This window comes from Stegostoma tigrinum, chromosome 7 (genome assembly GCF_030684315.1).
Source record: "Stegostoma tigrinum isolate sSteTig4 chromosome 7, sSteTig4.hap1, whole genome shotgun sequence".
NCBI classification, from domain to species: Eukaryota; Metazoa; Chordata; class Chondrichthyes; order Orectolobiformes; family Stegostomatidae; genus Stegostoma; species Stegostoma tigrinum.
The window spans coordinates 16,393,487-16,419,550 of NC_081360.1; the positions used below are offsets into that span (position 1 = coordinate 16,393,487).

Consider the following 26,064-nt stretch of genomic DNA (forward strand, 5'->3'; position numbering starts at 1 on the left):
TCAAGAATATCCTGCATTTAAAAATGTTCCTTTCTACACACAAAAGTAGAGTTTCTTGCTGAAAATTGAAGTCAAATTATGATTATCAGTTGAAATTTAGTTGAAAATTTGAGATTTTGTGAAGTATTATGATCCCAGCGGATGTTACTCCTGGACAAATCAGATCCCAGGCTGAAATCTGGCTGACTAGATCGTGTTTTATTTTGACTTTAACAAGGTCATCTTCCATTGAAACATAAGGACGAGATGTGGTGGTCAGTTAACTCAGTTGGTTAGAGTGTGGTGCTAATAATGCCAAGGTCATGGGTTCGATCCCCATACTGACCAAGTGCGTCGGAGCCTTGCTACTAGTTGCATGCTCTGCTTCTGCATTGGAGGCTTGAGGTGCAGTCTCTACTTTCTGTTTAGGACTGCACAGTGGATCAGTGGTTAGCGGTGCTGCCTCACAGCACCAGAGGCCCGGGTTAGATTCCCCCGTGGGCAGCTGTCTGTGTGGAGTTTGCACATTCTCCCCATGTCTGCGTGGGTTTCCTCCCACAGTCAAAAGGTGTGCAGGCTAGGTGGATTGGCCATGCTAAACTGCTCATAGTATTCAGGGATGTGTAGATTAGGTGGGTTTGGGGAATAGGCCTGGGTAGGATGCTCTAAGGGTCAGTGTAGATTTGTTGGGCTGAAGGGCCTGTTTCCACGCTGTAGGGGTTCTATGGATATGTTGTTAATTTACTTTTAACTCAGTTTATTAAGCAAAAGGAATGAAGATAAAATGGGATAAAGTAGGTTATTAACTTGTAATATAAATTGAAAGATTTTGAAACACACAATGAAACGTAATCTCATTAATCGTCAAAACCCTCTTTTGCAGATCCCAGAACACAACTGTAGAGTACCCAAAAGCACCCCTTGTACAAGACTTGTATCAGAAAATCCCTTTCTCCGATGCCTTGATGGATTTAATTTGACTTCACCTCCCTAGTCTGGAAAGCTAGGTAGATCCTTCTTGGAGCTGTCATACACCTGAGCTTACATGCTCCCGATTCAAATAAATTCTTCAGGGTTTTATCCAAACACTTAGATTTCAGACTATTACTAACTCCTTACTCTTAATCTGGCATTAACAAATTTACTCACTTTTGCAGAAGCAATTTTGTCTGTGAAAACTTCTTAACTGTCCGAAACTGTTTCTCTGAGCTCAATAAAGTCTAAGAAATTCTAACTGAAATCTTAAAACATAATTGTTTACTTCACTCAGCCATAAATCCTACTAAAGTAAACAAAAACCCATTAGTTCTGAAAACTATCCCTCAGAAACCTTTTGTTAAAAAAAAGACCATGGCTGCAGAAACATCCATAATTTTATTCCTAATTCCTCCAGAGACACACGAAAGCTGATGTCACTGCATCAAAATCCAAAAATGTCAAACTTAATGTGAATTATATTCATAATATTTAAATCTGAATGTTCATGTGAAAGTAGGAAATTGTTCTGAAGTTTCTTCAATTTAAAGTACAAGATGTATAATCATACACCACCACCTTGATAATTTTGTATTAATTGTGTTTAATTGAATTGCAGTTAGCCCCACCTGCCCCTTCATAATGCACTTTTCTGGCCTCCTAGCCAGGCTATTCCATTGTAGCTGCGGAACATTTCCCAGATATGCCTCCTGTATAGAAATCCAGGCAAAATTAAATCTTGACAACCTTTTCAGGGATAGAACTTCACTGGGTGGGTCAGCATTTTATTGCCCTTTTAAAAAGTAATCATGAGTTGCATTTTCAAACTGCTGCCGTTCATTTGGTGTATGGATGGACCTTGTTAGGGGAGATGTTCCAGGAGTTTGACACAGCAACAGTGAAGGAACAGTGATATATTTCTAACTAAAGATGGTGAATGACTTAGAGGGGAATTTGCAAGTGATGTTCCTGTGTATCTGCTTTCCTTGATTTTCTAAACAGTAATGGTTATTGATTTGAAAGGTATTGTCTAAGGAACCTTGGAATATTTAGAACATAGAAAAGTACAGCACAGTACAGGCCCTTCGGCCCATGATGTTGTGCTGTGGAATATTCCTAATCCAAAAATAAAATAACCTAACCTACATTCCCCTCAATTCACTGCTGTCCATGTGCATGTCCAGCAGTCGCTTAAATGTCACTAATGACTCCGCTTCCACGACAACCACTCTGGTAAACTATTCCATGCGCTCACAACTCTCTGGGTGAAAAACCTCCCTCTGACGTCTCCTCTATACCTTCCTCCTAACACCTTAAAACTATGACCCCTCGTGGCAGTCAATCCTGCCCTAGGGGAAAAGTCTCTGGCTATCGACTCTATCCGTGCCTCTCATTACCTTGTACACCTCGATCAGGTCACCTCTCTTCCTCCTTCTCTCCAGAGAGAAAAGTCCGAGCTCAGTCAACCTCTCCTCGTAAGACAAGCCCTCCAGTCCAGGCAGCATCCTGGTGAACCTCCTTTGCACCCTCTCCAAAGCCTCCACATCTTTCCTATAATAGGGCGACCAGAACTGGACACAATATTCCAAGTATGGTCTCACCAGGGTTTTGTAGAGCTGCAGCATAACCTCGCGGCTCTTAAACTCAATCCCCCTGTTAATGAAAGCCAAAACACCATATGCTTTCTTAACAACCTTGTCTACTTGGGTGGCAACTTTGAGGAGCTATGCACTTGAACACCAAGATCTCGCTGTTCCTCCACACTGCAGAGAATCCTGCCTTTAATCCTATACTCAGCATTTAAGTTTGACCTTCCAAAATGCATCACTTCGCATTTATCCATGTTGAACTCCATCTGCCATTTCTCAGCCCAGCTCTGCATTCTGTCAATGTCTCACTGAAGCCTGCAATAGCCCTCGATACTATCAACCTGCAATGAATGTATCCTGAATGGTGTCAAGCTCCTTGATTGTTAACTGGAGAGCGGTGAGTATTCCATCTCACTCCTGACTTGTACATTGCATGTGGTAGACTGGCTTTAGAGAGTTGAGATGAGTTACTCAAAAAAAAACCTAACCATTGACCTGTTCTTGTAGCCACAATATTTGTATGATTGGTGCTGTTCAGTTTCTGCTTAATGATGTTGAAAGTGGGGGATTCGGGGAAGATAATGCCATTGAACATCAAGGAGCAATGGTTAGATGCTCTTTTGTTGGACATAGTGATTGCCAGGCACCTCTGAAATGCAAAATGTTACTCTCTACTTGTCAGTTTAGGCCTGGATCTTGTTCAGTTTATGCATTTGCACATGGACTGTTTCCATATCTGAAGAGCTTTGAATGATGCTTCACATTCTGTAATTATCAGTGAACACGCCCTCCACTTATGACCTTATGATGAAAGGAAGTCATTGATGAGGCAGCTAAAGATATTCGGGCCTGGGACTCTACCATCACTGTACTAGAGCTAAGTTGACTGACCTCCAGTTACCAAAACCATCTTCCTTTAAGCCAGTTATGACTCTAACCGCCAAAGAGATTTCCCCAGTTTCCTTTGACTAAGGTCCATTGGTGTCGCTCTCCAAATGTGGCCTTGGTATTGTGAGCCATCAAACTCTCCTTGTCTCTAGAGTTCAGCTTGTGTCCACGCTTGAACTAAGACTTCTGAGTTCAAATGCCGAGTGGTGCTAGCAGAACCCAAACATAAAGGCAGTGAACAGCCTATTGTTAAATAAGTGCTGTTTTAGTACTGTTGATGTTCCATTCTATTGCTTTTACTGATGAATGAAAATAAACAATTTGTCCAGCTTTTAGTGTCCAGAATGTATCTGGGGGAATTTTTCATATTGTCAGGGAGATGCCAGTGTTGCAGCTATACTGGAATGTCACTGGCTAGGAGCACAGTAAATTTTAAATCACACATTCTTCAGGTCTATTGCTAGAATATTGTAAAGGTATTTACAGTATTCAGTGCTGTCAGCTGTTGTTTCATGGATTAAATCGAATTGGCTGAAGACTGGCATCTGTGATGCTGGATATCTCCAGGGGAAGCAAAGATAGATCTTTTGATGCATTTCTGTCTGAAGATTGTTGCACTTGAAAGCAAAATATCACAGATGCTGGAAAAAAAGAGAGTCAGGAAGTATTGGAGAAAAATCAACTGGTCCGGCACCATATATGGAGAGAAAAAGAATTCACATTTTGAATCCAGAAGAGTCACCCTATATCTACTCATCCATAACCTTGCTGAAACAAAGTTTAATTTCTGCCACTATCAATTTGTTTCTGACGTGAAAAATACACAAAAGAATTGCACATTACAACAGAGGTAAGAAAATCTGTTGATCTCACACACGGAATTTGACTGAATATGGAACCAAGGAGCCCAAACAACAGTACGATTAATGTAAATTCAGTGGCTGGAACAGTACCTGTCTTGGAAGGAGATTATGGGCTCTAGTGGTCAATTATGAGGTCCTTGACATTGCAGTTGGAGATCCTAAGAAAACCATCCTTACTGTAAGCAAACACAGAAAAATAGGGCAGGAGTAAACTGTTTGGCCATCAAGCTCAATCTGCCTTTCATCATGATCACGGTTGATCATCAATCTCAATGTCCTACTGCTGTGTTCTCCCAATGCCTCCTGATGCTGTTAACTCTCAATCTACCTGTGCTTTCTCGAATTTGTTCAGTGACCTGGCCTGCACAAGTTCTGTTGTGGAGAATTCCACATGTTTACCACACTCCTAAGTGTAGAAATTTCTCCTCATCTCTGTTCGAAACAAAGTCAGAAGTCACACAACACCAGATTGTGGTCGAACAGGTTTATTTGAAATCAAAATTTTTCAGACTGCTGCTCCTTAGTCAGGTGAAGCAAATCTTTTGGATCATAACCTGGTGTAATGTGCCTTCTGACTTTGTCTATCCCAGTTCAACACTGGCACCTCCATAGCAGTTCAAAACAGCCTGTGGCATATGCTGAGGCTGTGACCCCTTGTTCTGGATTCCCTGGCCAGGGGCCACATCATCCCTGCATCCAGTCTATATCCCTATCAGAATTTTATTTCAATAAGGTCCCCTGTCATTCTTCTGAATTCCAGTGGTTACTCCAGTTGAGCAATCTGTCCTTATGCAACAAATCTGCTATCCTAGCAGTCACTTGATACCAGCAACAACTTCATTGATGAAGTGTCAGCTAGGAATCATGTTATTCACTAGGTTTCAGTTGTTAATTCAATTCAAATAGAATCATAAAATCCCTACAGGTGTGGAAGCAGGACTTTCAGACCAACAAGTCCACACTGACTATCAGAGCATCCCACCTGCACCCATTCCCTCTATAACCAACGTAATCTACACATCCCTGAATGCTAAGGGCAATTTAGCATGGTCAATCCACTTAGCCTGCACATCTTTGGACTCTGCTGCAAAATAAACAACCCTTGACAAGCTATAGTGGGCCATACACAGTGACTAGCTGTGACTTCACAAGTGGTAGGTGAGTTTTGTGCTATGAAAATGTTAGACACTGTCCATTTTTGAAGAGAAAAGATCTTGTGTATCCAGCTTTCAATGGCAGCACATTTACAATGTTCCCAACTGGAGGTCATTGTTGACCATAAGCTTAACTGCCCAGCAATACCACCCTGAGTTGGTAACCCCTGAAGACGCTTTCTCTCCACCAAGTCACTTGGGCAGAATGCTGATTGCTGTATACCTTAGTCATCTGTTTGTGACAGTCGTGCTAAATGCCTAATCTGACAACCTCTCTCATGTATATTACCTTCCCCCAAAGTAAAACCTGCCAGTCATCTGAGTGCGATTACAGGAGGAGGGAGAGGATTTAGGAGAAGTGAGCAAAAATAAGATTAAAGGGATAGGTTTGAGGAGGCCCTTTCAGACATTGAATAGGGGGATGGGTAGGAATGTTTAGGAACAGAACTGAAAATAGCAGGACAATGCGTGAATTATCTGTCTCACTGAGTGGAGAGGAGGAGTAAAGCACAAAAAATCTTTGACCAAAATGTGGTGGGTACCTATGGTATGATGAAACGTGTATAACGTATTTTGGGATTTGGACTTCAACAATGAGGTAAAATGATGTGGTTCAGCCTGTAAAAAGACTTTTTAGAACAGTTCAGAATGTCATTAGAACAGTGTAAATATTTTATTTCTAAGAAGGTGTGTGATGTGCGTCAACTGTTTGGCAGACCTTTGAAGTATTTATGCTGTTGAGTTTAGCAGTTAGAAAATTAAGGTTGAGAGTTTAGTTTTAACTTTAGTTGGTAGGTTTCATTCTGGGTTCTGACTTGTTCAGTGTTACTATCTACTGGAGTCATAACAATTGGGATCTAAACGAAGAAGCAGCATGTGACATTTTAAAGTAAAGGTAACGTTTTAACCTGATGCATTGGGAGTCAGTCACGTGCACGTGGAGTTGATGATAGGGAGGACAAAGGCTTTAAAGCGGCGCTATATGAATTAATTCTTAGGAGGGCCCTAAGTTAGAGCTAATGTAAGTTAAAAGAGGGCAACCATTGAGTATCTGCTGACAAATCAAGAGTTTAATGATGCTGTCTCTTCCCATCTGAAGATTTAACATGACTGGTCTTCATGAAGCTACTTCTAAATTATAACAAAAAGCAATGTCCATTATGAAAAGATCTGTCCATCATTGTTGAGCTTTTTGGACCAGAAGTTCTCAATTGAAATTACTGTTGTGCTCTGCACTCCTGTTAAATTGAGCATTGACCTCCTTTAACACTCAGATGTTAAATTACTTGTCATAACTCCATGTTTGCAGCCTAGGTGAGTACTGCTTATGGGGAAATGCAGTCAATTTTAGAGTGACATCATGGGTTTTCATTGTTTTCAAGGAATTCTTGCAAAGCTCTTCCTGTAAGACACTAGTTTATGTAGCAGGCAGTTGATTATTTTCTTTTTCTTTGCAACTATTTTAATAATTAGGATTGATTTGGCCCCATATCCATTTGTTATTTTCAAATACCTGACAAACTGAGAACTTTTAATTTCCTTCCTGAGCCTTTTCACTTCATTACTTCTCTTCCAACTTTCAAACGCCTCCTCAAAATCTGTCCTTTCAGTCTTGCTTTACATCACCTCCCTACATTTCTCTTGCCTTACCCCTTGTAAAAATGAAAACAGTGAATCCTTCAAAATTGAACAGAATGAAAGAGAAAATCTGATTATTTCCATGAAGCGTGAATATATGATGCCAGGATAATGTAGGATTTTATGGAGATCCGCAGATTTTGACTGTTGGAAAGAATGATCTGAGATATGAGACTGCTCAGGCTATCAATATGGGAAGTGATAGCCTTGTGGTATTATCGCTGGACTGTTAATCCAGAGACCCAGATAATATTCTGGTAACCTAGGTTCAAATCCTGCCATGGCAGTTAGTGGAATTTGAAATCAGTAGAAAAAAAATCTGGAAGAAAGAGTCTAATAATGACCATGAATCCATTGTTGATTGGGGAAAAAAGCTCATCTGGTTTACTAATGCCCTTTAGGGAAGGAAACTATCATCCTTACCTGGTCTTGTCTACATGTGACTGAGACCCACAGCAATGTGGTTGACTCTCAACTTCCCTCTGGGCAATTAGGGATAGGCAATAAATGCTGCCTGGCCAGCAACACGCACATCCTGTGAATGAATAAAAAAAAAGTGTACAAAATTAAAGCATTTGGGATCGGAGACTGTATGCTGACATAGAAAACTGATTGGCAGACAGAAAATGAAGCGTAGGACTAAACGGGCCGTTTTCTGAGTGGCAGCTAGTGACTAATGCTGTACTCAGGATCCGTTTTCACCCCAGCTATTCACAAGCCCTTTAATGATTTTGATGAGGAAATTGTGTCATATCTCCATATTTGCAGGGAGGAGGGTATGCTATGAGGAGAATACAGTGAAGTGTGTACGTACGTAGTAGATGCAGTACAAAGTGAATAAATTTGATGTTATCCACTTTGGCAAAGACAGCAAGCAGATTATTAACTGAATGACGAGAGGTTAGGAAAAGGGGAGGTGCAACAAGACCTGCGTTCCCTTGTACACCTGTAGCAGTTGGTAAAGGGGGCATTTTTGCCTTCATAGTGAGAGGATTTGAGGACAGGAGTTGGGGATTTTCCTTCTGCAATTGTACAAGGCCTTGGTGAGACCATACCTGGAGTATTGTATGCAATTTTGGTCTCCTTATCTAAGGAATGATGTTCTAGCTATTGAGGCCAAGAAGGTTTACCAGCCTGATAACTGGGATGGCAGGAAAGCCGCACAGGGAGAGAGTGGATTGGCTCAGACCATATTCACTGGGGTTTGGAAGAATGAAGAAGATCTTATAGCAACCTTTTAAAATTCTAATAGGATTAGACAGGTTAAGTAAGACCAGAATGAGGGGTCATCCTGAGGATAAGGGATAGGCATTTTTGGATAGTAATAAGGAGGAATTTCTTTACCCAGAATATTGTGAGCCGATGGAATTCTCTGCCGCAAAAAACTGTTGAGGCCGAATATTGAAGATGTTCAAGAAAGATATCGATACAGTTCTTAGGACTAAAAAGATCAAAGGATATAGGGAGCGTGCAGAAACGAGGTACTGAATTCTGTGATCATGCCTGATCATCTTGAATGGCAGAGCAGGCTTGAAGTGCCGATTCCTATGTAACATAAAACATAGCCCATGTCTCTATGAATCTTGATTTCAATATATGGGTTGGAAGGAAGATGAATGAGTACAAATGGCATGTGCAGAAAGCTGGAGTATCAACTGTAGTACTGCCAACACAACTGAAAATGTTTGGAAGAATCAGAAACTGCAGGTGAGGCAGAGATTGCTTCTTGATTTTCAAAGTTAGGAGCAAAAGTGAAGTATTTGAACGATATTGGGAATTTGTAAAGCTGTTCAGAAAATGTGTGGCTGAAACAGGAAGCATGTCTTTTTGGAAGAGTTTTAAGTGTTGTACAGGATATGGGAGTTCAACCTGAGAGCCTATGACAATACTCAGGGTATTGATAGATGGAGGACTGAAATTGAAGATATCGTATGTGCTAAATAGGTTTGGAAAGTGCATGAGGAAGCACGAAGGTTTCACCTGAGCATGCACTGAACTGAGAGAGGTCCAGAGAAACAACTAAATTTCAAAGTTTACGGATGACACAAAACTCGGAAATGCATTAAACATTTAGGAGAGCAGCAGACATCAGGAGGATGTAAACAGACTGGTGGAATGGAAAAACACATGGCAGATGCAACTTAGTGCTGAAAAGTGCAAGGTTCTACTTTTTAATAGGGAGAATAAGGAGAAGCAGTATGAACAAAATATTACAATTTTAAAGGGGGCATACATAAATCTTTGAAAGTGGCAAGTCAAATTAAGGTAGTTGATTTGTGGGGTAAAAAGAAACACAGGGCTCTGGGGAAAGATCAGAGGAATTAAACTAATTTGACAGCTATTCCAGAGAGCTGGTATAGAAGTGATTGGGTGAATGACCACCTCTGTACTGCACTGTTCTACAATTTATGGACATGTTTTCTTTGTAGTGTCCATGTAATTTTTGCCATGTCCATGTAAGTTACAGTGGGCAATTGGGTGATCCCATTGGAGAGATTCAACCCCCACATTTTTGAGAACTGAAGGAAATACAAGTATATTTCGGAGAAAGTGTGAGGGAACTTGTGCCTTTTCATGGAAAAAATTGAATGTTGTTGCACTAGTTCAAAGGTTCTCCCTCATGACTTTGTCAATATTCATTCCTCAATCAGCATGAAAACATGATCTGATGGCCTTTACATTGTTTTGATGTAAGATTGCTATATGTGAATTGACTGCATTTCAACAGTAATTATTACTTCTGTAGTACATCAATGGTCATGAAAATCTTTGAGATGTTCCAAGGTTGTGGAAGGTACTATTCAAATTTAGACCTTTCACTTTTTTAATGTATTAAATGTTTTTGGAACAATTAAATGGACTCAAAAATCTTTTACATGATGCCCATTCCTAAAAATCAATAGTGAATAAATGGTATTATGTTAATATGCATCCAATTTGAACAAGTGATCATTATGACAGATTCACAGTGACTACTTTTTCTTTGCCAAGCTGATTAAAGCACTATTCTCTCTCTTCAGTCATGTTCTGTATTGCTTTATGATGAGAGCTTGTAGCTTAAAATTGTCCTATTAAAGTCATGTAGGAGCAATTGTGGCCTAAGTAAATAGTGATCTGAAGCAATTTGCTCTTCTTTTAAACCAGCACGAACAAAACCCTGAGTGAGATTTTGAATTTTATGTTTCTCCCTCAGTCAGGCAATGCTATTTGTAATGCATGCCACATATAGATTATGAATGGCAATCAGCAAATGTAGAAATAATCAGTATTCCTCTTTAAAAAGTACATAATCTCTTTCATGGGTTTGAAAGCAAATTTGAACCTTTTAGTCACTCGCTATACTTGTATTTGCAAAGCGAGCTGATTCATTGCACTTGTTCACATTTTTTGTGGAATCTGTTAATTAATCAGTTTTACAGTAAATTAATTGTTACTCATTTTAAAATGTGTTGTTGGCGAGAAATATGTCAGTTGCCTCGAGAATAAACTTTGAATGTGATAAGGATTGGAACCCAAACCCGGTGTGCAATTTTGCTCGCGTTCTCTCTCACTAATCTGTCTCTGCAGGATTTGCATCTGCTGTGTCCAAGAATGGGTTGTTAGGCAGGTGGGGACCTGCTTCCAGTCCTTTGTCATTGCAGCTGTATGCTAGCTTTAATCAGGGTATATTAGAGTAGGCCATAGGTAACTAACTCCCTTTTTGCAGCACTATGTCTTAGACTTCCACAAATTGTTTGTTTACCACTCCCCCACCATGTGAAGAGCTGCTTTGCTTTCTGCTCAGTGCCAACAGCTGTGATGATTTTCAAATTTCTCAGTGTATGTATGCAGTTGTGGATACCTTTAGCCCTGAGCTAACTGATTTCTAGGAATGTGCTTCATGTAAAAGAACTTGGAAACCATTTATTTGTTCCAGGAAGATTTACAATGAAAGGAAGTTGAAAGATCTTAATTTGTGCAGAACCTATCACAATCTTACGGTATGGAGTAAAATAGTGGCATTATCATGCACTACCTATACAGCTTCGTAACTTTTTTTTACTGTGAAACTGGCAACACCAAATGAAAGCCTTTTCTCCATGTTGTATTCTTCTGCCTTGATAGTACACTGAATACAACATGTTCTGATAGATCACACCACTTAGTTACTGTGTGGCAATGATCTGCTTTGTCTTTTAATGTTAGGCACCTTTAGCTGATTCGTCTAATAAAATTACAGTAAATACTTAGTAAATTTGACGTTTTCATGTTGGATATATTCTGAATAAATTATCTTTGCAGAGCAATGCAAGGTTTCACCCTTAAATCTGTTACCTGTGGTAGATTTAGAGTCCTCTCTGAATATTGGAGAATTGCAACAGTCCAATGCAAATATGCTTAATCCTCTATAATAGTGTGGATTGATACAGATTTAACTTTGTTACAGTATTTGTATATTATGTATCTACAGCAAATTGTAAATCTTCATATTCATCTGTTTGTAATTTTGAAATAAAGCATTGCAGAATTCAGATTTGGCATAAAGTTAACCTAAAGCTTCAGGAACTCCCTCTTTTATTTGAAAGATGGTATCTTCCAGTAACTGGCCAGAGACTGCACAGAGCTCTAAAAAAGTTTGCTGGAAAATCTGCAGTGGATTTTGGCTTACATTGTACAAGGAACTGCAGGATGTGTTTCACAAAATCTTTATTCGCAAGAGTTTTGTCAGAAGTATTTTTGCATTAGAAGTTTTACTGGAGAAAGTCAATAAACAGAGTTGAAGAACTGAGTATTTCTTACATTCTTCAGTGAAGTGACCTTGAAATTAATTATTTTTCTGCAGGATTTGAAATATTGCAGAAAATTATTTGACTGGAAAATCATCTTTTTCCACTTCTGTCCCGGTTCATGAAATTATGTTCTCTGTTGCTGGCTGTATAGTGTGCTGGTTGTACAGTCCTATGTAAAGTACATGAATGCGTTTTTGTTATGTTCCTAGTTATTGGCCTTCAGCACAACCTGTCCCATTCTCTGCATTAATTAACTGTGGCAGTGGATTAACCTGAAGATAGTGGGAAATTTAAAAACGAAACCTAGAGCATCAGAGTACTTCAAGGTTCTGCTGAAATAAATTGTTAGGATGTGGTGATGGAAGTTTTACTCTGCATTAGTTCGTATTTTTCAAATGACTTTACATTGCTTAATGCTGGTGCTCAGATGGAAGTATTCCATTTATCAGCACTGACATTTCTCTACTTCACCACAATTTTAAAGACATTTTAAAGAAGAGATTCCCAAAATGAATTCCAAAGATGAAGGATTTCATTTACTCATTGAATAAGTGAGGACCATACTCATAAAAAAGCAAACATTGAAAGATTTGCTAGAGGTGGTCAGGATCACAAGAAGGTGGGCAGAGTTGATATTTAAAGTGTTCCCATTGGAAGTCTCGAGAACCAGAAGATACCAATTTCAGGTGATCGGGCAAAGAATCGCGAGACGTGAGGGGGAAGAAAATTATGCATATACTGGTTAGATCTGGAATGCTCTGCCTGAGTTCATGGTGGAGGCAGGCACAGTGATGGCTTTGAAAAGACACTTTGCTAAGCATATGCTCAGTGGTCTAAATTACTCTCCGTCCTGTAATCTTTGTTAAATCTGATGAAAGGCTCACCAGATTACTGACTAGTGTATCAAAATTTCTTATTTTGGTGATCCATATAAAAATTGAAAGTTTGAGAGAGCTCAGGGTTTTCTCTTTTGAACGACGAAGGATGAGAGGTGACTTGATAGAAGTGTACAAAATGATCAGAGGTATAAATAGAATAGACAGCCAGAGACTGTTTCCTAGGGTGGAGGTAGCTATTACGAGGGGGTGTAGTTTTAAAGTGAGTGGAGGTAGATATAGGGGAGACGTCAGAGCTGGGTTCTTTACTCAGAGTGGTCAGGGCATGGAATGCATTGCTGGAGAGGCTGGTGGAGTCGGCCTTGTTAGGGGCATTTAAGCGACTATTAGCTAGGCAAATGGATGATAGTATAAGGCAGGGATGGAGTGAGATAGAATTTAGGATTAAGGTAAAAGTTAGGCACAATGTAGTGGGCCAAAGGTCCTGTACTGTGCTGTGCTGTTCTATGTTTTATGTGATCCAACATATATGTTGATTCAACCAGTACATCAGACTGTGTTTTGTTTTGATATTGTGTTCTTCTATTGTCTTATACTCTTATATTGATATTGTGTGTTGAACTAGAACTGTACTGGTGAATTGAGCCCATGAATTCTGCCTTAAGTTTGAGTGATTGTAATAGGGACGGTTCACTATCCAGCAGTTTCATGTAGTGTTCACTGGTCTCCTTTTCTATACTGGTATGTTTTAAAATGTCAAATTTATATTGGGATGAACTATATAAATGTCAAACTGTAATTGCAGTTCCTCCTCAGTGCAAGTGCCGCAACTATTTCTGCTGAAAGTAAAGACAGCATAACACGTTGTGATTTAGAATGTTAATAGATGACTACAACCATCATTAAAACAAAATGTTTGACCATTTTTCTGAGGATTAAACATTCTGCTTACCTTTGGAGAGTCGAGCCAGTGCAAGTATGCTCATTCTATCTGCATTCCCAATGGTGAGTCTGTGCATCCGTTGGCTGTTGACGAGTGTTCTGCAAAAAGCACTTTGAGAATTGGAAGAAGTCAATCATTGGATCTGATACTTCTATCTCACTTACACTGTGCTTTGGGAACTGGCCCAGGGTCTAAAATCATATACAATTGTATAACACAAAAGGAGGTTGTTTGGCCATTTACGTCCATGCTGGCTGGCTGTATGAATGGCATAATTATTCCAAATCTTTTTCCCCTACTTTTTTCTGAGCTCTGAAAATGTTTCTCTCTGTGTGCCTATGTAGTTTGAAAGCCACAATTGAAACTACCTCTAGCATCGTTTAAATTGGTGCACTTGTGGGAATTGTCTGCTGGCTGAAGTTCTACATGGCATAAAGGAGTTAGTCAATCACCTCAGTCCCTGAATGTCACTACAAAAGTTCCTTTGGTAGGTATTTTTTTTAAATCAACCTGTTCAGACATGTGCCATACCTCTGCAGCAAATGGGAATTGAATCTGGGCCTTCTGCCCAAGAAAGTAGGGACTCTACCACTGTACCATTACATCCTCATAACGTATTTAGCATGTTTTACAACTGAATGGTTTGCTCAGCCATTTCAGAAGGTAGTTAAGTTTCAAACACACTGCTATAGGTCTAGAGTCACACATAGGCCTGGCCAGGTAAGGACGGCAGCTTTAATCATAGAATCAGAGCAGGCCTTTTAGCCAATTGAATCCACACCAATCCTCTGACGAGCATCTTAGCCAGGCACACCAACACCACACCCCCAAAAAAAACCCGATCCCTTGTAACTGTGCATTTCCCATGGCTAGCCCAAGCAGACTGGACACTATTTAGCATTTCAGCATTGCTGAAATCACCTAACCTTCACATCTTTTTGACTGTGGGTTGAAACCCACACAGACACAGGAGAATGTCTGTGTGGAGTTTGCACAGTTGCCTGAGGGTAGATTGAACCCAGTTCCATGAAGCTCTGAGGCAGCAGTGCTAACAGTTGAGCCACTTGCTGCCCACTTCTTCCCCCAAAGAACACTAATGAACTAAATGTGTTTTACTGACATGTTATTTTACCATCAGCCTGTTCAGAGATGTTAAATAAAAACCAAAAAAATTGCAAATTCCAGAAATCAGAAACAAAAACAGAAATTGCTGGAAAAGCTCAGCAAGGCCTGTAGTAATTTCCTCAATTTCTGTTCCTGTTTAGAGATGTTACTCTACCTTTATTGGAAGTGGGACCTGAATTCTGGCCTGCTACAACAGAAATTGGGACACTGCCACAGCATCCCAAGAGTCCTAATTCCAGATTTACGTAATTTCTAAGCAACTTGTAGATGTGCAGCAACATCTCTGTACATCTATGGAACTGAGGTTGAGAGGGTGGAGACTGTCAAGTTTCTCGGAGTGATGATAACTGACAACCTGTCCTGGACTTCCCATATAGATGCGACGGTCAAGAAAGCACAACAACACGTCTTCTTCATCACGTGGCTCAGAAAATTTAGCATGTCCATAAGGACCCTCATCAACCTTTACAGATACACAATTGAAAGCATGCTGTCTGGTTACGTAACAGTCTGGTATGGCAACTGCTGTGTCCAGGACCATAAACTACAAAAGGTGGTACGCACAGCCCAAACCACCATGGAAGCCAACCTTCCATCCATGGACTCCTTTTATACAGCTTGCAGCTACAGAAAGGCTGCCAACATCATCAAAGATCTGTTACATCCTGCTAATGATCTCCTCCTTAGTCTCTTCTGTTAGACAGAAGATATAGAAACCTGAACGTGTGCACCAGCAGATACGGGAACAGCTTCTTTCCGGCCGTTATTTTACTAATGAATAGACTCTCTAGCCTCAAATAATGTTGATCTTGCGAGGGTTGATCTCAGCTGATGCACGCCCTGTGTAATGTAACCTGCATGCCTGTGCCTAAGTCTTTTTGATCTGTATATCCCTGTGTACTATGATCTGCCTGTACTGCTCATAAACGGAGCTTTTCACTTACTTCGGTACACATGATGATCGATCGATCAATCAACATTGCTGGAACAGGTGTTCCTTGAATCCAGCCCTCATGGCTCTGAGGTAGGGACACTGCCACTGCACCACAAGAATCCCAATTCCAGATGTAATTTAAAAAAAAAATTAACCTTGTTTTCCACTCAACCTGTTGAGAGATGTTATGTACCTCTGGAGCAAGTGGGACTTGAATTCGGGCTGCCTGGTCCAGGATAGGGCTACTACCACTGCACCACACGAGAGCCCTTAATTCCAGATATAGAGTTCTAGGCCCAGCTATCTGCAAGAGCTTCATCAATAACCTTCTCTTCATCATACGGTTAAGATTGGGGGTTGTGCTGAGTATTGAACAATGCTCAGCATCATTTATTATTCCTGCGATACTGAAGCCTGCCTGTGTTCAAATGCACCAAGACTTGTACAATATTCAGACTCTGGCTGATAAGGTTTTTTTTATTCTTTTAAACTCATTCACAGCGTGTCGCTGGCTAGGCCAGCATTCATTGTTTGGAATCACATGTAAGGCCAGATTGGGTAATGATGGCAGGTCCCTTTCTAAAGGACGTTAGTGAAACAGGCTTTTTTATTTCTCTGACAATAGACAATAGTTTTCATGGTTGCCATTATATTCTTAATTCCAGAATTTTATTGATTCAAATTCCACCATCCACTGCGGCAGGATTCAAACCCAGGTCCCCAGATCATTGATAATAACCAGGTGTAGAGCTGGATGAATATAGCAAGCCAAGTAGTATCAGAGCTGCAAGAAAGCTGACGTTTTGGGCCTAGACCCTTCTTCAGAAAGGGTCTTTACCTGGCTTAACAGTCCAGCAATAATACCATTAATGTGTCACCTCACCTTGGAATGGCAAATAAAATTCTCACCATGCAAATAACAACCATTTCCAACATAGAGAAACGAGTTGTCATAATTTGACATGCAATAAAATTACCATTGCTAAATCCCCAATTGTCAACATTCTGGTGGTGACCATTAATCAGGAACTGAACTGGATTAGTTATGTAGACACTGGGAATATCTAGGCTCGGAATTCTGCAATGAGCAACTCAACACTTGACTCCTGGAAGTCTGTCCTACATCTACATGGTACAGATCAGGAGTGTGATAAAGTACTGTCCTCTTGCCTGGATGACTGCACTTCTAACAACATTTGAAAGCTTGACACCATCCATGCATGTGATTGGCACCCTATTTAATACCATCAGCATTCACTCCAACCACCACAATGTTTAGTAACAACCGTCTGTACTATCGACAAAATGCACTGCAACAACTCACCAAAGCTCCTTCTAGACTTAAAACTGCTACCACTTTGGAGGAAAGAGCAACAAATGTGGGAATTATTAGATTAATAAAGGGCAACAGACATGTGATTCCAGATGCGCAGCAATGTGATTGACTCTTAACTGACCATCTGGGCTTTTAGTGATGGGCAGTAAACGCTAGCAGCTTTGCCCTCATCCTTTGAATGAATAAAAAAAACTGCAACTTTGTTTTTTTCAAAGCTGCAAATCATCCTGACTTGAAACGTTATCACCACTTTTTCACTGTCACTAGGTTAGAATATGAACCTCCCTCAGTAACAGCATTGTGGACATTGATGCACCATGTAGACTGTCATCATACAAGAAGGAAGCTCACCACCAAAAGCAACTAAAGATGAATAATAAATGATGCACCTATCTAGTGAGTGCAAAAAAAAATCCAGATCTGTACCACAACACTCCTAATGAGAACTATCTCTCTCTATTTCCACTGTCCAGACTCCTCATAATTTTGAACAGATATTCAGCCTACAAAAATCCCCAGGTGTTGTGATTGTGGTTTAGTGGAAAGTTAAGAGCTAAGATTTTGGAAAGAAAAGCAGAAGTTTTCTTTGTGCAGCTACTGTGTGGCTTTGTCCAAATTGTTGCATGTTACATCTTGCTTCATACAATGAATGACACGTTGACAATGGTTAATGCTGGATTTGTATTTGTTCAATACAACCTTTTGGTTTTCATGCTGTTATAACTGCCGTCCACTGAATAAAATTGCTTCTGGTAGGAAGCAGGTGTAAACTCCTATAGTCTTGAATTCTGGCATTAGCAATCTAAATCATACAGCATGAATCCACGAAAGTGTGTGAACTAGGTATCTAATAATGTTAAAAAGAAGGAATGCCCCATCACTTTTCTTTCCCTTCCTGAACTCTGGCACCTTGATAGGATTTGGCTACATGGGAGTTTGACTATTCCTCTGTATTCCACCTATTAATCAACTATGGGTGATGGTATCTTTCTGAACCTCAATGGGCATGGTAACTGATTCTAGTCCTGCTGTTGGCATTGGATGAAACTTAGTAGCAGCACCCCTACTGTTGTCTTATCTTTCCCTAGCTCTATGATAGTCAAAGTTTACAGGAAGGGATGAGACTTTTTGGCTCATTGTGTTTGCATGATCAAGTACCTAACTACTGTGGTCCTGTTTTCCCACACCTGACATTTGACCTTCCTGTGCAATTCCACTTTGAGCGATCATCTAAATACAATGCAATATCCTTTTATTGTCATTTGTGTGTCATTGTTGGAGTACAGTGAAAAAAATTTACAATGTCTCCTTCCTTATGGTGACATCTTAGGTAAAAGTACCTAGGTACAATTCTTGGATACAGCAGAGGTATAAAAGTAGTTGCTTAATTACATAGTTGAAAATAAGTTTAAAAATAGGAATATATTAAGCAGTTAAAATGACAGTGTTCTAATGTAAGGATTGTCCCCTCTCACTGGTCTCTGTTGAGGACTTGTTGCCTTCATGCTGCTCTGGGAGCTGCTTCCTATGTGCTGCTGCAGGCCACTTCGCCAGGCTTGCAGCCCACGTGCTGTTTAAGGGCTCACTCCTCATGGTGTTCTGGGGCTCACTGGGCATGCCTGCAGGCTCCCCACGCTCAAGGCCACGCTGCTTGTTCTGGCCTGCCACGGGTCTCAGCATCTTTGTCCGGTGCTCCACGGGTTTCAGCCTGTGCTCACTCCAGCCCTCTGCAACTCCACACATGTGGGGAGTGGAGAGAAGTGGAAAAAGAGGTAAAAGGGGTAAAGGATCCGCAAGTAGAGGAGCTGCAACCAGAGTGCTCTACTCTGCCGCCATCCTGTACTTACAAGATACATCATAAATGATAGAATTGTTTCTACCTTTTAGTCATTCAAGCAGAGTTCCAGATAAAATCCATTCTTTTGATGTGAAAATAATTTGTTTGTCCTTTATACAAACGGTTGGAATGAGACTATAGTTAGTAAGTTTGCAGATAAAATTGGTGGTAGAAAGGATGGTTATCTGCGATTACAAAGGGATCTTGATCAATTGGGTCAGCGGACTGAGAAGTGGCAGATGGAGTTTATGTAAATAAATATGAGGTGTTGCATTTTGGTAGGACAAATCAGGGCTGGACGTAGGCAGTTAATGAAAGTATAGTTAGTAAGTTTGCAGATAAAATTGGTGGTAGAAAGGATGGTTATCTGCGATTACAAAGGGATCTTGATCAATTGGGTCAGCGGACTGAGAAGTGGCAGATGGAGTTTATGTAAATAAATATGAGGTGTTGCCTTTTGGTAGGACAAATCAGGGCTGGACGTAGGCAGTTAATGAAAGGGCTCTGGGCAGTATTGTAGAACAGAAATCTAGGGGTTCAGCTGCATAGTTCATTGAAAGTTGTCACAGGTAGACAAAGTGATAAAGAAGACATTTTGCATGCTTGCCCTCATTGCTCAGACCATTGAGTGTAGGAGTTGGGATGCACTGTTGCAGATGTACAGGACATTGATAAGTTTTGGAGTACTGTGTACAATTCTAGTTGCCGTGCTATAGGAAGGATATTAAATTGGAAATGGTGCAGAAAAGATTTCCAAGGATGTTACTAGGACTGGAGGGTTTGAGTTATAAGGAGAGGCTGGATAAGCTGGCATTTTTTTCTCTGGAGCAAAGGAGATTGAGGGGTGACTTCAGAGTTTTATAGAATCATGAGGGGCTTAGATAAGGTGAATAGCAAAGGTCTTTTCCTCAAAGTTGGGGAGTTCAAAACGATAGGACATATTTTTAAGGTGAAATGAGAAAGCTTTAAAATAGATCTGAGGGGCAACTTTATTACACAGGGTGATTTGCCTATTGGAATGAATGGCCAGAGTAGATGCAGGTACAGTTACAACATGTAAAAGTCATTTGGATAAGTACATGAATAGTAAAGATTTAGAAGGATATGAGCCGAAAATTGGTCAGCATGGACAACTTGAACCGAAGGGTCTGTTTCCATGCTATGTGACACTATAATTTTGAAGAACTTTTATTCTAAATTTTATTCTAAATTTTTTATTCCTTTTAATCCTATGTTTTTGTACTTAATATCGTGCGAAGATCTGTAATGCTGGACTTTTATTTTTCTAATTTCTTCCTAAGAATTTTTACTGAAGAGTCTGTACCTAGGTACGTTTATACCTAGGATGGCGTCAGAAGTGGTGACTTGTAAACTTTTCACTGCACTCATGTGAATACATGTGACAATAAAGCTGATTCTAATTCTTCCTTAAATCTACTCTAAGCCTCTTGCCTGTTATCAGAGGTTATATGTTTGAGGTAATAACCTCTGTACTGTGGAGAACTGCTTCTTCCCGTCGATCCTATGCATGCCCCTCTTAGTTTTGTACACCTTAATCAGGTCCCCATTCAGCTTTCTCTGCCCTAAGGAAAATAACTCTAGCCTATTTAGTCTGTCTTCATATGGCTGAATTGCTCCAATTCTGGCAACATCCTGGTGAATTTCTTTTGCACTCTGTCTAGTGCATTCTCAATTTTCCTATAGTTTGGCAACAGAACTGCACATAATACATCAGCTTTGGCCTAGGTAATGTTATATGCAACCCTATCGTAATCTCCCTACTCTTGTATTCATTGCCTAAACTAATAATGCTAAGTATCCCATCTGCTACCTTAACCACCTTATACACCTGTCCTCTTCACTTCAATGATCTATTGATATGCACACCAATGTCCATCTAATTCTCTACTTCCTAGGGCCCTACCAATCATCACGTACTGTCTTTGATTTTGGGAGGGCCAACAGTACATCACCTTATACGTTTTGGGATTAAAATCTATCTGTCATTGTTCTGGCCAGCTCATCTATATTGTCCTGTAGCTTAAGGGTTTTCTCCTCACTATTTACTACACTAACAAATTTTGTATCCTCTGTGAATTTACTAATCATGCCTCCTACAATCCCATCTCGTTCATTAATATACACTACAAACAACAAAGAACCCAGCACCAAACCCTGTAGTGCAGCACTGGATGTAGGTTCCCAGTAAAAACAGCCTTTCACCATCACTTTCTGCATTGTGTTGCATGTGTGGATTGGCATATTTCCGACTTGCAACAATCCTTGCCGACACACTTTTTCCCTACAACCTGTCAGCTTCTGCTAATGTTAGCAGGGTGCCTATCTGAAGAACATATGGTGAGGAAAGAAGGGAAGCAATGATGAGTCATATTGTAGTGAAAAACCAGGAAAGAACTTAAATACAGGCAGATAATTTCAGATACTCGTTGAATCATACCGCAGATGGATCTGTGGAAATGTGAAACTTCCAAAGTGACTGGTTAGATTAAAAATGAATAAATATTAACGGTCTTCAGCAAATAGATTTCTTTTTGGTTGCAAATATAACTTGATCTATAGACAAAAGATTCCACAGAATATTCATACAAATTGTATGCAGCTGGAGGAAGGAGTGGGTTTCGTCGGGTAATTGATAGTTGATATTTGAGTCATTCAATAAAAAATTATGGATTGACCACGAATGGGATTATAAATACTTAATCATTTTAATAATAGGAGTTATTGTGCATCTTATTTGTGATTTCTTTTACCTCACAGTGAGGTCTTCAAGCAGCACATGCGTTAGAAATAGGTACATTTAGCCAGAGGCAGAGATAGAAATCACAGACCTTTGTCCCCAACCCTGTCCTGAGCACAGCAGACCCTGGTGATGAGGCCTCCGTGTACCTCAGTTCCAAGCCTGGCATTTAGCCCCTCGAACCCATTCTGCCATTCAGTGAGTCAATAATTGTCTGCCAATTAACTCCATATACAAGCCAACTCGATATATAAAATTTCAGAAACAATGAATGTAATTCTGATTTTCAAAAAATATCCTTAGTAAGCCTTTCAGTTATTTTAGTGACATCATTCAATTAGCTAATAAACAACCTGTAAGTTAGTGTTCAACTTAAAACCAAATGTCCTAGTTCTTGGTTGTTTACTTTGCTGCAGATTGTGGATTGCTTTCCACGCCATGAAGAAATCTTGGCTCACTGACAAACCTTGTTTTTTTGTAATCTACTCTTTGTGAGAATTTAATTAATATTCATTAAATGCAGCATCAGTTGGAAGGTGTCTTCTGATCATATTTAAAATGAAACCGTTTTCTTGTACATAAGTCCTAGTCTGCTCACTCACAAAATAACCATACTGGTCAGGGTACTTCTATAACTGTATCATAAGACAGAAAGCAGGAGTAGGCTATTTTGCCTGTTGAATCTGCTCTGTATAAAGGTAAGGAGATAAAGATAATGTTTTGAGTCCAATATGACTTTATAACTGGAAGAAGCTGGAAGATATTTTTTAGTCCAGCCCCTTTCTGTACTGAGGAAGAATCATATTGGACTCAAAATGTTAACTCTGTTTCTCTCTTCACCCATGCTGCCAATCTGCTGAGTTTCTCCCACGTTCTGTTCTTCTTTCAGATTTTCATCATCCACTGTACTATTTTTATTAAGCAAACCAAAAGAGTGCAAAGTACTCCAGCTGTGGTATCTTTCACTATGAGAAACAGTGTGCAGGTGCAATGTAATCTTTTGAGTTACGATCGATTTCTGATTTAAGTGAGGATGTTTACATTCAACCTCATTAACTTCAGTTTGGATAAACCAGCTTCAAAAAGTGCCTGGAAGTCTTTTTGACTCCTTGTAAACCAGCCTGGAGTTGCTTTTAAGAATTTAGAGAGCATGGGTGCAAAAGTAAAGCTGTATTGACCATTAGAATTATAATCAGGATCTAGTATAAATCACGTGCTGCCTAACCAGAGCTGATACTAAAACCCAAGTCTCTGTATAAATAAACCAACAACAGTATAAAGTTGACTAATATTTGAAGTTCTCTAACAGACAACAAATACTTGGCAGAATGCATTCTATAAGCCTCATTAGATTGACTCCGTTAAATAGAGTTGGCATGGTGGATTCAGTAACAAGGCAGTTAAAACTTAGATGCTTCCTGTCACAGAAATGTCACAGCTAATCTGTTGAAAGTTTGTGGAAAATTTGTTTTATCTTTCAGCTGAGGAAATATGACATTCTCAAATTCTGATCGTCATAATGTTTGAAACTTCCATCTCAGCATTGATGTGTACTTTGGTACACCTGATCTTCTGTACGGACAAAACTTCATTTGTTGTGTTTTTGTGTCATTGTCTGCTTGTACTTGGGCCTTTGAGTTTTTGTTGTTTATTCTGAGCTGCTTCTTTGCTTTTCTTTCTTCAGGCCACTATCAAATCCTTGTGACCTGGTTCAACTGAGGGTGGCATTCCTACTTCTGAATCAAAGCACTCTATGGATTCAAAACCCAGTTCAGAGACTTTCATACCCAAAGAGTCAAGAACAATTTGTTGCCACCAATCACAGCAGCTCCACAACCATATAACGCTCCAAGAAGTGTTAAAGTCCAAAGCTAGAGGCATAGGTTTAAGATGAGACGGTAAAGATTTAAAAGGGACCTAAGGGGCAACTTGCTCATGCAGAGGGTGGTGTGTGTATGGAATGAACTGCCAGAGGAAGTGGAGGAGGCTGGTACAATCACAACATTCAAAAGGCATCTGGATGGGTATATGGACAGGAAAGGTTTAGAAAGAAATGGGCCAAATGCTGGCAAATGGACTAGATTAATTTAGGATATCTGGTCAGTGTGGGCGAGTTGGACTGAAGGATCCGCTTCCACACTGTGCGGTTCTATGACTCTAACTAGCTGGAGACAGAAAGCTGATGATAGGAAGGTGAGATTAGGCCTGGAAATTGGAGATGTTGATAGAGAGTTTAAGGTGATGGAGGAGCACCACGGTGAAGGCCTTACATTGTGTAGAATGTACAATGTAGAAATAGGGCCCTTGAGAGAGGCACTCTCGTTCTGTAGGAACAAACAAATAGGCCATTTGGCCCCTGAAGCCTGTTCCACCAATCAATGAGTTTGTGGCTGATTGGTAAACTAACTCCATAAACAATTTCTTAATAAAAAAAGTTATAAATAAGAAAGATGCAACATCCACCACCAATTCTGGAAAAGTGTTCCAAACATCTACCATCCTAACATTTCTCCTAAGTGGTCTAGCCTTAATTCTCAGCCCTGTGCTTTCCTGTTAAAAATTGAAGATTTTGATCAGATCACCTCTAACCTACTAAATTCTACAGAAAACATGCCCAATTTTGCTGATCTCTTCTCATTTTGTAATCCCCGAAGTACAGATATCATCTTGTGTGAGCAACTTATGGCAGATGCTGGAAGCTGGACTGAAAACAACTATTGCTGGAGACTACAGCGGATCAGGCAGCATCCATGGAGAGTGAGCGAGCTCATGTTTCAAATCAACATGACTCTTCTTCACAGCTGAAGTGAAGCGTGGAGGGCGCTGCATTTATGCTATAGTTTGGTGGGGGTTGACGGGTGGCGGGGGCAGGGTGGTGCATGGTCAGGTGTAGAGTGCTGGGGGAGAAAAGATGTTGATAATTCAAATTAAGTGATCAGAATGTGAGAATGGCAGAACAATGGTTTGTCTAAAGCCAGAGTCAGAAGAATAGACGGTCCCACTGGCGTGAGGGGATGGGGACAGAGGACATGGTGACAGAGAATATAACAAGTAAAGTGAAAAGAAAGGAAAGAAGTGGGAATAGGTTCGCAATTTGAATGTGTTGAACTCAATATTGAGTCCAGAAGACTGAAAAGTGTTCAGTCTGAAGGTGGAGATGTTGTTTTTCCAGTTTGCACGTAGATTCACTGGTGCATGCTGAGGACAGACAAGTTAGCTTGCGAACAGGATGCTGTTTTAAAATGACTGGCTACGGGAAGGTCGCCATCATGCTTGTACTCTGACCGGAGGTGTTCTGCAAGGCGGTCACCTAGTATGTGTTTGGCTTCTCTAATGCAGTGGACGGATGTAGATATCATCTTGCAAACGTACATTGTACTTCCTCCAAGGCCAAGTATGATGCCCATTTCTGCTCACTGTATTCCCAGTTCGGTCTAACAACGGCTTCGTATAACTGCAGCATAATTTCTGCATCCTTCCCAACAAAGCACTAATAGAGTGACTTGCTCACCCCATGTAAAGTTATGGATAGGTGGTTGGCAGCAGGAGGAGGAACGACCACCTGGGGACTTTTATGGGCTGCTAAACCCATAAATGTCTGTCCTTAATCTCTCAATCCAGGCTGCCATTCTCCAGTGTGCGACCGAGCAAGCGCTGTACTGTTGGCAATGCTACCTTTTAGCTAACATGTTAAACTGATGCCCTCTCTGCCTTTTATACTGGACCCAAAATTTTGCATCTCGGAAGAAGAGTCGGATAGTTCTCCTGGTGCCATTACCAATGTTCCTCATCCAGTATCTCTGAAACAGATTATCTTGTTATTTGTGCATTGCCATTTATCAGACTTTGCAGCATGCAATCTGGCTGATGTGTTTCCTGTATTAGAACACTGAGTTTTTCTCAAAGTAACTAAAGTAAGATCACAAAAGGTGTCATATAAATGACATCCTTTTTTCTGTCCTGTCTTCCATACATCGTCATAACGTTTACTTTAATACCAAATGGAACAAAATTGAAGCAAACGTCCTTGTGATAGTTAAAGTGCTTTGGAATCAGCCCCATTTGGAGTGCTGATGATAATATGAACATTTGTCTTGCAACTTTAAAATTCTGATAGAGGTTCATCTTTAAAGAACAAGGCAAGACTAGGCTGTATGTGTCTTTGAAAAGTGTAAAACAAAACCACTTTCAGCTGCATGCTCGAGGTGGAAGTGCCATTTTGTTTGTAACTCAGCAGTGCGATTTCAGAATTGTGTTCTTCCACTATTGCCAAGACTTACTGCTAAATCTAAAGTAAATCCTTTAGAACTTGCCAATTGACTATCACGTTAGACTCATTTCAGCACAGAAAAAATGACTACTGAAAGGAAAATAACTGAAGACTAATGTTACATTGGAACTTTTTAAAAATACAGTAATATTGCCCCTTTAATATGGAGA

The 26,064-nt window shown here is 40.2% G+C and overlaps 1 protein-coding gene and 1 non-coding gene across 4 annotated transcripts in view; both read left to right on the forward strand.

Annotated features, from left to right (window-relative positions):
• agap1 (ArfGAP with GTPase domain, ankyrin repeat and PH domain 1) overlaps positions 1-26,064 on the forward strand; it is a 667,156-nt gene that overhangs the window by 212,783 nt on the left and 428,309 nt on the right. The window lies entirely within an intron of this gene.
• Positions 254-327, forward strand: trnai-aau (transfer RNA isoleucine (anticodon AAU)). Its single transcript has one exon. It is a non-coding gene; the product is annotated as a tRNA-Ile (tRNA).